Below are 14,003 nucleotides of genomic sequence, written 5' to 3'. Positions count from 1 at the left end.
CCTCGTTGGAGCCTGTCAACAAGCACAGGAAACTCCTCCCTTCTTCTCTTTACCCTACTTTTTCTCTTCTACCCACTCTCCCCACACCTCCCACGCCTCCCCGAACACCGGTTTGATTTATGGGCCTGTCGAGCTACCTGGCCCGGGACGACGGGTTATTTCCATTACTGCTGTGATTCTCTGTAATAAGGGGATCCGATGTAATGGCATAGCACGGGGGCCAGCTGTCTTGTCCCAGCTGGGCAACAACAACAGACCTCCAGAGAGCGAAAATATTCATAAACTTTTGTTCCAACACTTAATGTTGTTGGGTTTATCTGTGGCAACACGTGTTTTTCAGCTCTGTTTTACTCATGAAACCTCCAGTCATGTGATGTTTTGTAATCACTATCTATAATTTATGTTTGAGTCATAAAATGGAAATCCAGCACACACAGTGCACTTACGAAGGCAAACAGCTAGAAGCTTGTTCGAGTTCGCCCAGAACATTTGCCTCAACACAAATAGCCATTTTGCAATATATGTAAACGTGTGTGTGAGTGACGGCAGAGAAGTGACACCAAACTGAGAGACTTTTAAGCCTTTTTCACGACTCCCCCACTGAAGCATCGTCGTCTGTCAGCGAGGCATGAACAAACGCCCGGACGCTTTGATTTTCAGCTCTGTGTTGTTTTTGAATCTCCTGGCTCGACGTTGCATCACTTCCCCCTGTGAGGCAGACGCAGACAAAAAAAAAAAAAAAAGAAAAGAAAAGGATCACTCACTTGTCGTTATGTGTCGTGTGGCTCAGACAAAGGTGAGTTCACACGTTGTTTGAAAGCTCAGCGGCTCTCGCAGATGCTTGATCAAGGGTTACCTACACAACAAGTCCTCCAACCTAAACAGCCAAAGAGGTTTCTTGTCCCAGTCCTCGGATACAACCCATAGGAGCGCACCACCAGCAGGCGTTCATAATAAATGTGGTTGAGGGTATGGAATGGCTTTGGTTAGAATTAGGGCACAAAAACAACTTTAGTTAGGTTTTAGGAAAAGGTCGCTAAGAAATCTAAGATGCAGCAACCACCGCAGCTGACTGGGATCGGCCATGACACCTGTTCATCAGTCACACAAGTCGTAAAGCGCAGGCTGATTCTCTCAACGCCTGAAAATCATCTCATGAGAGAAATACTTTTAAAATCCTGCACAAAACACACGAGAGGAAACTGGTTTAAAACTGTTGAGATGCATATGTCTTACGTTAAAAGAAAAAGAAAACATTTGCGGTACTTTAACTTCACATTCTTCTGGGTGTAGGATAGATCTTCACCCACAAGGAACATAAGTAAAGCTTGGAGTCTATTGCTTGTATCTTTGCTGGTTAGTGGAGCTAAAACTGTGGCACACCTGTCAATCAAGCAAACACCGGAAAACATTTTTCTGCAAAAGAAAAGCTAAATTTGAAAAATTCTATAATCACATAAAACTTCTACAGTCCGTCGTTTTTTAAAACTTCTGCACTGACTTTAGTTTTCAGTGAAAAGTGGCTGTCTGATCTTATAACGTAAACTCTAAACACGTCCCTCTTATGGGTTAAATGCATGAAAAGAAGCTAATCCACACACCTCCCATGATTGACTGTAACAAAATGATGATTTAAAGAAAAGTTCATTAGGAAGTGGAAGATGAATTGACAGATGTTTGGCCTCAGCTGCTGGAAACTTTGCCACACACTAGCACAGTTCATGCATAGACCGCAGCCCACAATGAATCACGGCAGTCATTAATAATGGGAAGTTGTTTATGAAGCAGTAAAGGTAGAATGGCTTATTATTGTCATCAGGCTGTTGACAGACACACTGTCTGCTCTGTCTGCCTCACCCTCTCCGTTAGTTTGTTTACATGCACATTTATACTCCAGCATTCATTGGGATGTAAGTGATCAGTTTAATGACTGAAACATTTGTAAACACCATACCTGTTTTTAATAGGTGCAATAATGCAGTAGGCTACTTTCTCCCTCTTTAGCAGATCCTATGAACAGTGTAGCGTAGCTGCTCAGTTAACTGACAAAAACATTAGCTTGCTAATATATGGCCTGTTTAGAGTGAAGAATAAAGTGATAATATGAAATAGCGCTGACAGAGCTGACGTGACATTTGATAAAATGCTGTTTAATGCTGATGTAACCTGAGAAACGACTTACTAACATTAAGCTAGGTTATGAAAATTAGACATTTCCCACTGAATAAATCAAAGTCATATATAGTTTGTGCTACATAACCACATGCTTACTGGCATAGATATTTCCCTCCTTTTCTAAATTGTATGAATATTGCTAAACACCCATAGTTGTTTGTACATGTATAAATTAAATACCTAGTTTTTGCTAAATGAACAAATAACATTAGCTAGCTAGCATATCAGATATTCCCCACTCCCACTACCGCTCACACACTGTTCATGCATGTATGAATAAATCGTACCAATTGGTTATATGACTGGCTAAATAACATTAGCTTGCTAGCATAGATATTATCTATGCTTGAATTTATAATATTTTTTTAAAACCAAGTAATACCTAGTTTTTGTTAAATGAACAGCTAACATTAGCCAGATAGATTATGCTAGCTTGCATAGTCATATATTTCGTACTCATTCTAACACAAATAATATAGATATTAATATATGTATATATATTATTCTATGAATGCATATAATTAAAACAAAGTTATACCCACAATTACAAAGGGTTGGCAATATATTATATGTTATATTTGGAAGTTTATTGCAGCCTGTGATGCTACAGTGTGTCACGATTTGATTTTGGACCCAAAGGCAGAGGACGAATTTGCTGTAGGTGGTGAATAAACAAAAGTCTTACTAAAAAGGAAAATAAAATGGAGTCAAGTGCAGCAAAAAATCTCATCCACAACGAAGGATGAATGAACCGAAAACTAAGCATCAGCTCAAACAGACGCAGTGGGGGACAGGACAAACTGACAAAGACAAATGAGAGCACAGGGACTAAATAGACACAAGGAAGGCACATGGGTAATTGAACACAGGTGAAACACATTAGGGCGGGGCAGACAATCTACAAGGAGGGGAAACATGACAAAGACAGGAAGTGAAATAACCACAAGACACACAAGGGAAGTAATACAAAATAAGAGTCTAACAAAAGTCCAAAAGTGTACAAACAAAAAGTGTCTTCTTAGGGAAAACCATGACACAGTGACTTTATCTTTACTTTGCTTTTGACTACATGGCACAATACAATTGTCTCCTAGCAACTAGCTAAGACATTTCTTATGTTTTAATGTTGCTGCCAGATTTAGTAAAGTTTAAAACTAGTTAATAGTTACAGCACGAAACACTTAGGAAAGAAAAGCAGCTGTGAGCGAATCCTGCCCTTTAACTCTCCTCTGGAGGGTGACAAGAGGCAAAGACACGTTCTGCTCACTTCATTATGTGTCAGGCGTGTCATCATAATACAGTCTGCGGTTTCCATGGTAACTGTCAAAATGTGTCCACATTCATGACTACAGGAAGAAATTGTGATGGAGAATTTCAATTAGACCTTAACCCGTTTGCTGTTGCTCTGTGTCAGGATCACGTCTACGTGCCAAGTGCAGGTGGTACAACAGGAATTCGACTTCATTAATTGGTGCTGGCACATTACAAGACAGTTACACAATGCATGAAAATAATAAGAGGACCTCACATAAAGACGTGATGCACGGTTTGACAGCAGACTAAACAAAAAAACACAAGTAGGTTATGTAACTCATGACACTGCATCAGTAGGTTTTTTTTGTGAACTGCAATATGTTGTTATGTTCACGATGGCTTACTGTGTATGAGCTGCTATTTGAAATGCAAGGCCTTTCTTTATATACTCTACTATACTTTGACTTTTGACCATCACACGAAACTGAACTGACATACGCTGTTATATATACAATACATACAGTAACTTCAGCAGGTGCTCTGGTGTTAACTGCTGTTTCCAAGGAAAATTAACTTTGAAGCATTTAAGAGCAGCCACGATATTATTAAAGTTCCACTTGTAAACCTGCAACCCTGTGACAACGAAGCAAACGCTATCTGCTAACATAGATGAAGCGATATTAAGTGTAGTTCGTCTGAGATTGTTTTCTCAGCTGCCATTTTTCAAGGCCACATTTTAACCTCCACCATGAGTCATCGTTCCTTGGTTTCTGAATTTTAAAGACAAAACCCATCGACGCACGTACGACATGAAAACACTTGAAAATGACATTAATGTGAATATGATCAGGATGTTGTTCTGGTTGTTGCGCACGCTTGGTCTACCATCTGATTTACTGTCAATAAGACATGCAGGGTTTTGTTTTCATGAATGATGCTGCAGTGTTTTCGGGTTAAAACCACTTACAGTGTGGTTTGTTAAATCTAGCTCAGTATCTGAGCTGACCGCAGTCTAAGTCGTTTCAGCTTCTGTCATGTTCTTTATTCTCAGATTCACATTCATATATAAATAGATTCTTTGTGAGGCAAAGAGTTCCCGTCTTCTCAGGTCATGTTGACCTTCGTCCGGCTACCTCGGAGCCCCGGGTTCGGTGCGGACCACCTGGCAGAGGAAGGCAGGCCGGGGGCAGGGAAGCGTTGTGGGTGTTCTGCAGCGTCTGGGCTGGACCAGGCTAGCGATGTCTGTGGCGCAGCAGGTGGGTGTGTGTTGTGTAACCCAAAGCTATGGTTGGATTTTTTTTATTTTCCCTCATGAGCTGTCAACTGGCTTCATGGTACACAGAGAGAAAGAGAGAGAGAGGGAGAGAGAGAGTAAGGGAGAATGATAATTAATTCAATTAATTCCCACGGTGACAGTTTTCTTCATAAGAAAATAATAAATAGTAAATTATTAATCTGGTGTTTGTACTAAAAGGCAGGCGATGACTCCACCTAACAACTTTGGAAAAAAAACAAACATGAACAAAAAGACTGCGTTACTTTCGCACCTTCCCCCTCGACACAGACTGTAAACTTGAATGACTAACAATCAGTTCGATGTTACTATGTGTAATATACCCTATAAAGATTTTTATGCCTCCCATAAAAAGGTGCTCCTGTAAATTAGAAGGGAGTTTAGTTGGGTTTACCCTCCATTACATGCTCAAATTTGCCCTGTGTGTTGGAGAAGAAGGTGGGCGAGCGAGAGAAGGGATGTAATTGGGTAGAAAAGTATTGCTTTTCCTCCAAAAAAAACTCAGGAGAAAGTTGGTGTGAGTAAAAACAATAATGTAAATGCAGATTTTTTACCTGCAACCAGTCCTTTCTCCACCTATTTCCCAGACAAGACCTCCTCACACACCCAAACAGGTGGCGGTTGTACGGTTGTGTGAGGAGAGGAGTACAGGGGGGTAATTTAAAGCTGAATTAGGACCTTTTATACTGATGCCATATTGTCAACACAGCCTGTAAAACCTCCTCCTCCACTCCTCTTCCCCCCTTCTCTACCATTCTCCCTTCAGTCACTCTTTATTTGTTCTAATTCCAGGGACCGGCTGGGTCTTGCCTGGATTTGGAGAGTGCTTGGTTTCAAAGGGTAATTGACACCTTACCTGTAATTTCATGGTTTCACTCCACCTGCCTTTGATGTCTGGGTCTCGGTTGGGGCCGGGATGCGTAGGGGAAGACGTGGTGTCGGTGTGCTGCTCCGCCGCGAGTCTCTTCCAGCCCGCCTTCTCTGAACATGAATGACGTCTCATGCGAACCCGGGTTATTAAAAGGAGAAGGGGGGGGGGGTCCTGAGAAGCTTTTCTTGTGGTGACAAATAGTCCTATAGAGTTGTCAAGACTGACTGAGAGACACAAGGATCTGAGACGAGTCAGGGGCAGAGATGATGCCCCCCCCCCCAATTCAAAAACATCACTTGAAAACCACATAAAAAAATCAAAGGTGAACTTTTCTGGAATTCATGGAAGAAAAATCAGGCCCACTGTAAGTTTCTCTATTGTTGTGAATTCATATTCTTTGATCAGCAACCCGAGACTGTGGAATACCCCGAGCGAGACGAGTAGATTCATTCATCTTTACAAAATAATCTAAACTCAAGGTTCACTTACTTCCAATTTTTGTGGAGTTTTCGATTGTATTCCACGGCTTTTTTCCCCAGCCCATAACCTACACGACCATTTGTTATCGCACGAATGCAGTTTAGCTCTTAGGTCTCGTGATGTCACCGGAGCAAAGTTCCACTTGCTGAAGAAGGCCAAGGGGCTTGTTTGAAAGCTCTGGAGAAAAGCTAGAAAATGAGCCTTTAGTTTGGAACATTTTAGCATCGATATGTTATTTCTTTTCTTAAAGTGATTTTAATTGAACCATCATTCTTGCGTTGTGTTGCAGGTGTGGTATGAGCCGTTCACGACCTTACTTCTTTTACTTCCTTCATCACGCCAGCTGTTATTTTGAGTCCAAGTCGTTCTTGATTTATTCGCTTTACACTCGCTCACTGAAACATTTTTACTACACTATTGTTAAGATTTCTTGTTTTTCTCAGTTAAGAAGACGTACAATAAAAATGCAGTTTTCTCTTCTTTTCCCTTTTGCTCTTGTTATTGGTATTATTGTTTACATATTACATGTTTGCATCAACCAACCAACCGACCTCATTTTATTCATTATTTTCTTCTTCTTCTTCTAGTTTTTGTGGTTATTTTCTTGTTCTCTTTGTTCTTTGATTTTAATTTACATGACTTTTTTTGTCTTGTTTACATGAGTGGACTCCAGGAAGACGAGTGGCTACAGAGGATCCAAATACCTAACTAAAAAAGTTCAAGCAACTCTTTAATATCAGAATAATCAACATCTGTAGCAGATGCAGGATACCACAGTCTACTAATCCTGGGCTGTTACTGCTTAAGGAAAGGTTAGACGTCTCTGCATTGTGGCTCACCCCTGTCTACATGCTCACACATGCACGCTGACTGGAAGTGAATGGTTCAGATTTGAATCCTCCCGCTTGATGATTGTCGGCAGCAAATAATAACATTCACAGTGGGAGCTGTTTTGGTGTGTGGGATGAAAGAAGCAGTTTGCGCTGGAAGCTACGGCGCTACCAGAAACTGCGTAGCGAAGCCCCTTAAAATGAACATTAGCTGAATTAATGGAATTTTTTTTTCCCTGTGCGTGAAATGTTTGATGTGTCTGGTTAGTACAGTAGAAATGCTCCTTGCAGGGGTGAGGAGAAGACTCCCTGCAGATCCAGGCGAGCAGCAATGAGTGATGAGAGGGGAGTGACAGGAAAATTGCATTTGTGCAACCATGAATCATTACAAACAGCCCTTTAAAAGACACCCCTCACTGTAATTACCTCCTCTGCGATGCTCTATTACGGGGTACTTTATTACCTTCTATTACTTCGCTGTGCCTGCCTTGGCAGATGCAGACCTCACACTGACTAACAAAGCTTGGCAGGTGAATCTGCTAGACTGCTGTTCTTGTTTGAGTGCAGAGGATAGAGGCACAGAAAAGAGCAGTGTTTTAAAAGGAGGGTTACGTAACCTGTAACTTGTTGATTCTGACAACACTGGCAGACCACAGCTTACAGCAGCCTGGAGCTGACAGATAGATATTCAAGTTACATTTTCATAATGGACACAAATAAATTAGCTAATTTGAACACTAAGGCGTTCACTAAAGAGGTTATATAATTAAAACATTGCTGTCGCTTGTTTGTTTGGGGCTTAAAGCTGCTCTAATCAATATTTATATATTAACAGTGAATCAAATCTCCACAGTTTCCCTCAACTCTGTTCAGCATTTTACCTTCTTTAAGCTCATTGTTTTGGTTTTTTTTTTGTGGCAGTAACACACAACGAACAGCAGAAAGGACCAAGCGATTAACTGGTAAATGTGGTGGAACCAGCAGCTGGAGAGCCAGATGTTTTCCTCAGGAGTTGGTGAAGACCAAAACAGAGTTAGAAGGTGAATGAAAAATAAATTTGTCGTATGGGAAGAAACACAACAGAGACATTTTATTATTATTTAAAATGTTCTTATTTTATTATTTTTTTACACAGAAGATTTTATGAAGAATTAGAAATAATGGCCTAATTCAGAGGTAAACTGTATTTCCATTGGTATGCACCATTAACAATGGAGTCGATGATCCATCAGTACGAGTCGACTAAGCTGATCACAGAAAAGTGGATCTGTGGAGTGGGAGAGCGGGAGGGGTCGAGGGGGGAGAGAGGCAATCTGAGGAAAAGCAGAATGAATGAATGAATGAAAACATATTGGTCATCCTGAGTTCAGCCCCTGTCCCCCGCTGTGAGCCCCGACCGTGGGCTGCTTCACTGCCTTGCTGCCCAGGCTCTGCTGGGCCGCTGGGCACAAATCCAGTTTTCTGTCCAAATTACCAGCTCTGCTTCGCAGGAGAAGGCCAGCGGGGTGAGAAGATCTCACCCTCCACCCCCCCCCTGTCTGAACCCCTCACTGGCCCGGCACGAAGCTGACGGAGCGTCGCGGATGGCCCTGGATTGCACCTGCACTGGGGGCTTTCCAGCTCTTCAACCCCCTTCGGTTCACACACACACACACACACACACACACACACACACACACACACACACACTAGACCATATCCCTTTTCCCCTTTCTGTGGGTTTCAATCAGGTGGCCTTACAAATTCACAGAGACTCCAGACGCTGTAACCTGTGATAACTGTTGGGACAGAACGCCGCTTCAGATTATTACTGAGTTAAAGGGAAGATTTGTGAGGAGCTGGAGAACCAGCAGTCGTCTTGACTTTGAACAATCCCACCTCTGACAGGAAACGATGACTTTGTCGCTGTCACAAAAACAGTGGGTCAGCTGTGTCAGGAAAATAACAAGACGGCTTGATTCGCAAAAGCAGATTGAAGTGCAGTGCTTTTATTTACAAAAATAGTGAGAGAAAAAAAAAAAAAGAACTTGGACGCCCACAGCAAAACAAAACAACCACGTCACCCTCAGAGTCATGGACTACTACTCCAGAGCCCTGTCGGCCAGAGGCTTATAACTGCTAAGCCCCTCCCCCTGAACCAACCAAAATCTAATTACATCAATTATCATCCATTTCTCACAATAAGCAACGCCAGCGCCAGTTTTCAGGTTAAACCCATATAACTTATGAACAGAAACACAATTTCCCAGGTCAACAAATCTCAAAACCACAGTTTCATTCATTCTGTAACATGACCTATGAAACAGTAAAACACGGTTTCATCTGCCATCAGCACACCTGTGCAGGTAGCAGCTCGACGCACTCAAACACAACAAACAAGGAGATTCATGCAGATCCCCTTCCTTAACCTTTGGACTACAAGTATCTCAGTCCGGCTCGTTCACAGTGGATGAGTTCTTGAGTGAAAAGCACTTGAATTAATTGACTAATTACTGATTATATTCAGCCTGTTAATTTAAAACGTCCATCTTTGAGTTATTTCTCATGATTTAAGAAGTGTCCCAATTTGTTATGGTATCGCTTAATGTTTCCCTCTGGGTAAAACGTCTTCCCATGAGGGTCTGGACTGGTGTGGACTGGTGTGGACTGGTGTGGACTGGTGGGGACTGGTGTGGACTGGTGGGGACTGGTGTGGACTGGTGTGGACTGGTGTGGACTGGTGTGGACTGGTGGGGACTGGTGTGGACTGGTGGGGACTGGTGTGGACTGGTGTGGACTGTTGTGGACTGGTGGGGACTGGTGGGGACTGGTGTGGACTGGTGGGGACTGGTGTGGACTGGTGGGGTATCATGGATGACAGAAAGGCCCCGGGAAGCTGTCTGTTTGCCCCGGCCCTGCCTCAGGGTTGGGGGTTATTTTTACCTCATAACAAAAAGAAACATGGTTTTGATGCTCTGCCAATGTGGTGCTGTGTAAACTGTAAACAACACACACACACACACACACACACACACACACACACACACACACTGCTGCAGCAGTCACTCCCCTTCCTGTTCCCTCTCTGTGTACACACACTCACACCAAACAGTCTCTCATTCACCAGCACTGCGGTGCCCCTGAGCAAGGCACTTAACCTGTAATTGCTCCAGAGGAACTGGCAACTTTCCTGTCTTCCACGTGGTTCATTTCATCATGGTGCGAAAATCAACTTGCAGAAACATGAAACTTGTATGTTGTTGTCAAAGAAGTTCTATATCTAAAGTTTCTGATTCAGCTGTAAGAAAAGATTAAGTGTCTTTATCCTTTCTTAAAATACTTTTGCCTCAACCGATTGTCAGTTAATTGAAGTTATTAATGAAACATGGTCATGAAGCTGTGAGGTGTCCTTTAATGTGCAATGTGCCCTCACTGCAAAACCGTCTTTATAACTTTATAACTGTGTCACCAAATCACTAAAGTAATTTATTTAAGACAATAAAAGCTTCCCCTGGCTGGGTCTCCGATCTCCAGCATGTTTCAGGCCTGATCAAACAATATCAAAATGAACTGAAACAGCTGTGGGTGCAGCTGTAATTTTACATGTGCATAATTTGTAATTAATGGAATTAGATATTCAAAACCACTGCTATTTTAATTAATTGCTAAACTGTGATTGTGAGATTTGAACATCTCCCTCCAAAACAGTTTATTTGACTCAGTTGTAGTTGTAGTTGTACTCTGTGTGGTGAGATCACCAACCAAACCAGCCACTAACACAGCAGTAAAAATAGTCATGATTGCATTTACCCTTGTCGAGGGTTCGTTAGATCCCTCTTAAATAGTCTTTTCTTTTTAACTCCACACAGACAAACGTCTTCATTCCCTCCAGAATCTGTGGCCTCAGTCAGCTGCCACAACCGGGATCTGACGAGGAGCTCGGCCCTGACCCGAGAGCAGACACCCGGAGCGGTGAACCCAGACCAACGTGGGTGAGGAGCCTCAGAACCACTGAACCTCCAACACACACACACACACACACGCACACACACACACACACACGCACACACACACACACACACACTAACCACCATCATGCCTACTGGAACCATCAGGAATGATGCTCTCCCTCAGTCCCCCTTCTTACTGAATGCCCCCCCCCCCCACCTCCTCCTCCGCTCTTTAGTTTGCCATGGAGGCTGATTCCGCCCTCTGGATGAACCTTTCCCCAGGACCCTGAGCTCAGAGGGGGCTGGATTAGAGGGAGGAGGCAGGAAGGGTGTGTGTGTGTGTGTGTGTGTGTGTGTGTGTGTGTGTGTGTGTGTGTGTGTGTGTGAAGGTGGGTGCAAGATAAATAGATAGACAGATAGATAAGAAAGTCACAGAATTGTAACATGCAGAGTGAAACTGTTCAACACAGCACAGTCAGAATCCCTTCTAGATAACACACACAGTATATTTATAAGTTCTGTTTATTATTCATAACTCTGATATTCACTTTCATACTCTTTCTAAATCTTCCTTTTGTCAAATGTAAAAGTTACAGCTGTTGTCTTTGTATCTGGCCTGTATAAAAGCAGAAGGTTGAGTCCGTCTAACTTAGGAAAATTAAGTCTCAACTGTCAATACAGAGAATACAAGAAAAGTGCGCTAAGAAATAAGCTGATTTGACACTTGAATGCATCTCAGTTTCTTACCTTCGGGTCCGTTTTTCATTCTTCCGTCCGGCACCTGCCTGAGACATTTCCTAAATAAACAAGAGACAGTCCAGACAGAAGCAGGACTCGTGTTTGGCAGATTATCATGTTTGTAATTGAATACACTTTTTACACATGTGGTGATGTTTTTATCCAAAAAGTCCTACAGTGAATACAGATGGAGAACACTGTGTATTTATTATAGTGATGCACAAGTCACACGTGTAGAGAGCAAAAACAAATGTGACTGAAAGACTCCGCTTCGTGTGAACTCCAACACATTAAAATGATGAAAGTAAAACAAAGAGGTTTGAAGGTTTTCTTCATGTGAAACAACATTTGTTTGAAGACGTGCAGTTCAAGACACACACACACGTCTAACCACACACACTCCCACTGTCAATCTTTCATACTGCACCACAGGGGCTCCTCCCTGGACTAACCCCCATCATGCACCTGTTCATAGCTCTGTCCCGGCCTGCCCTCCATCCCCTGCAGCATTCCTCCAAACACACACACACACACACATCCACAGACTCACACACACACACACACACACACACACACACACACACACACACAGAAACTAAGACATCTTTGATACCAAGAAAACCCTAAAAAAAAAAAACCCCGTCCGTCATTATTTGGGTTTCCAGCAGAGTAATTAAGCTGCATTCCTATAAACAGACTTCCTTACTTTTGATTTACGTGCAGGTATATATCAGTTCTGCAGCAGCAGAAGTTCTGAATCTCGTCCTGGTGACAAATGAGAGATTGACACTCGTTGATGAATGTGAAGTCTGTACATCCCCAACATAAAATAGAGCTGTGTCTCCCTCCCTGCCAAGGCTGTGTGCAAGTATTAGCACCTCAGACGGGCTGCGGTGCCAAGGCCTCGTCTAACCTCTTGATTTTCTGCCTGGAGGTGTTGGGACTTGTTCGGGAGATGTAACGTGGTTTAGGGAAGGTTCCCTCCTCGCTTCCATCCTGCAGCCAGAAGATATGCTCCCATCAAATGCATTCTGATCAAAGTGCTGCAGGAGAAATAAACACCGAGCACAAATAATGTATGTCTGATGTGTCAAATATATCACAAATATGTGAAAACAGCACCGTGCAGTTTTGTTAAGTCCTGTCTGTCACTGGTGCCAAGGGGATCCCAACAACAGGCAGATGTAGACTGACACTAATAATGAATATTTCTCTGTTTATGCAGTGGTTGTGAAACTCTGGGGTGGTCACCCTCAGGCTAACCGGAGTCAGGAAAATATATCTTGCTCTTGTGTTTCTGTCGATGAGAGTCTCGTGTCCGTTATATCTGACAAATCTGAATTTTGGCCCTTTCTGAATGAATGAATGAATGAAGTTTATTTATAAAGCAACTTTCATGCAAAATATGCAGCTCTAAGCTCAAGAAAAAAACAAAAATACAAAAAATATGATATATGTTTGAAAACCACTGCAATAAATAAACAAATAGATTCACAGAGTTAAAAGCTTGAGAAACTGCAAAGATGCTACAAAAATCAAAAATCAAAAAATGCTGTTGCTCCCACGTCTGCATTTTTTTAAGACACAGTGATTTGCGGAAGATTATTTTTCACCCTGACTTTTTTAGATTTAGTCACAAACCACAAGGCCACCACTTTGCGGTGTGTATGTGTGTGTGTGTGTGTGTGCGTGTGCATGAGTGCGTACGTGTGTGTGTGTGTGTGTTTGTGGTTGAATGGTGTGTTTGTAATTGGGAAATCATTGTGAACTCTTCAGTGAGAAACTGTATTTTGCATGTCAGTGAGCCGAGGTGCCAGGAAAAGGTAACTGGAAAAAAGAAACAGCACTTCAGTTGCGTGACCTGCACATAAATGACAAGGTTTGAATTCGGCCAAAACTGAGCTGATAAAATATGTTAATGATAAATTGTTTTGTCAATAGCTGGAGCGGCTTCGGCTGAATCGGGGTCTAATTTTCAAACAGGTGCTCCATTGTTTTGGGACGAGGCAGAAAGTCATATTTTTGCCAAAGCAAGATGGCTGAACCGAAGGTGTTACAGTTTGTTTTGTTGTTTCCTAGGGGGCAGTGAGAGTGAGTTCACCTCTCCTTGATCTCCCTGTCTATTTACCTCCCCTTCTCTTACCCCCTTGTCCCTCTGTGAGCCAGGGCGTGGGCGTCCGGGGCTCCGAGGTCCAGGCAATAACAATAGCCGGACTGTGCTGTCCTTAGTCCCAGTCCCACACAATGACCATGTCCATGTCGATTAGCGTGGGGTGGCGGCGCAGCCCGGTCCGGCCGGGGCTAATAGCTTATTACGCAGTGTAAAGTGACAGTGTGATCTGGAGAGGTGCCAGGAGAACGGGCCCAATTAAAGGAGAAAAGAGAGGAGGAGGGAGTGTGTGTGTGTGTGTGTGTGTGTGTGGAGGGGGTGG

Source organism: Seriola lalandi, unplaced genomic scaffold (genome assembly GCF_002814215.2).
Source record: "Seriola lalandi dorsalis isolate HSWRI2012SDOR001 ecotype SW California unplaced genomic scaffold, Sedor1 jcf7180002054976, whole genome shotgun sequence".
NCBI classification, from domain to species: Eukaryota; Metazoa; Chordata; class Actinopteri; order Carangiformes; family Carangidae; genus Seriola; species Seriola lalandi.
Note: the sequence above shows the minus strand (reverse complement) of the source record.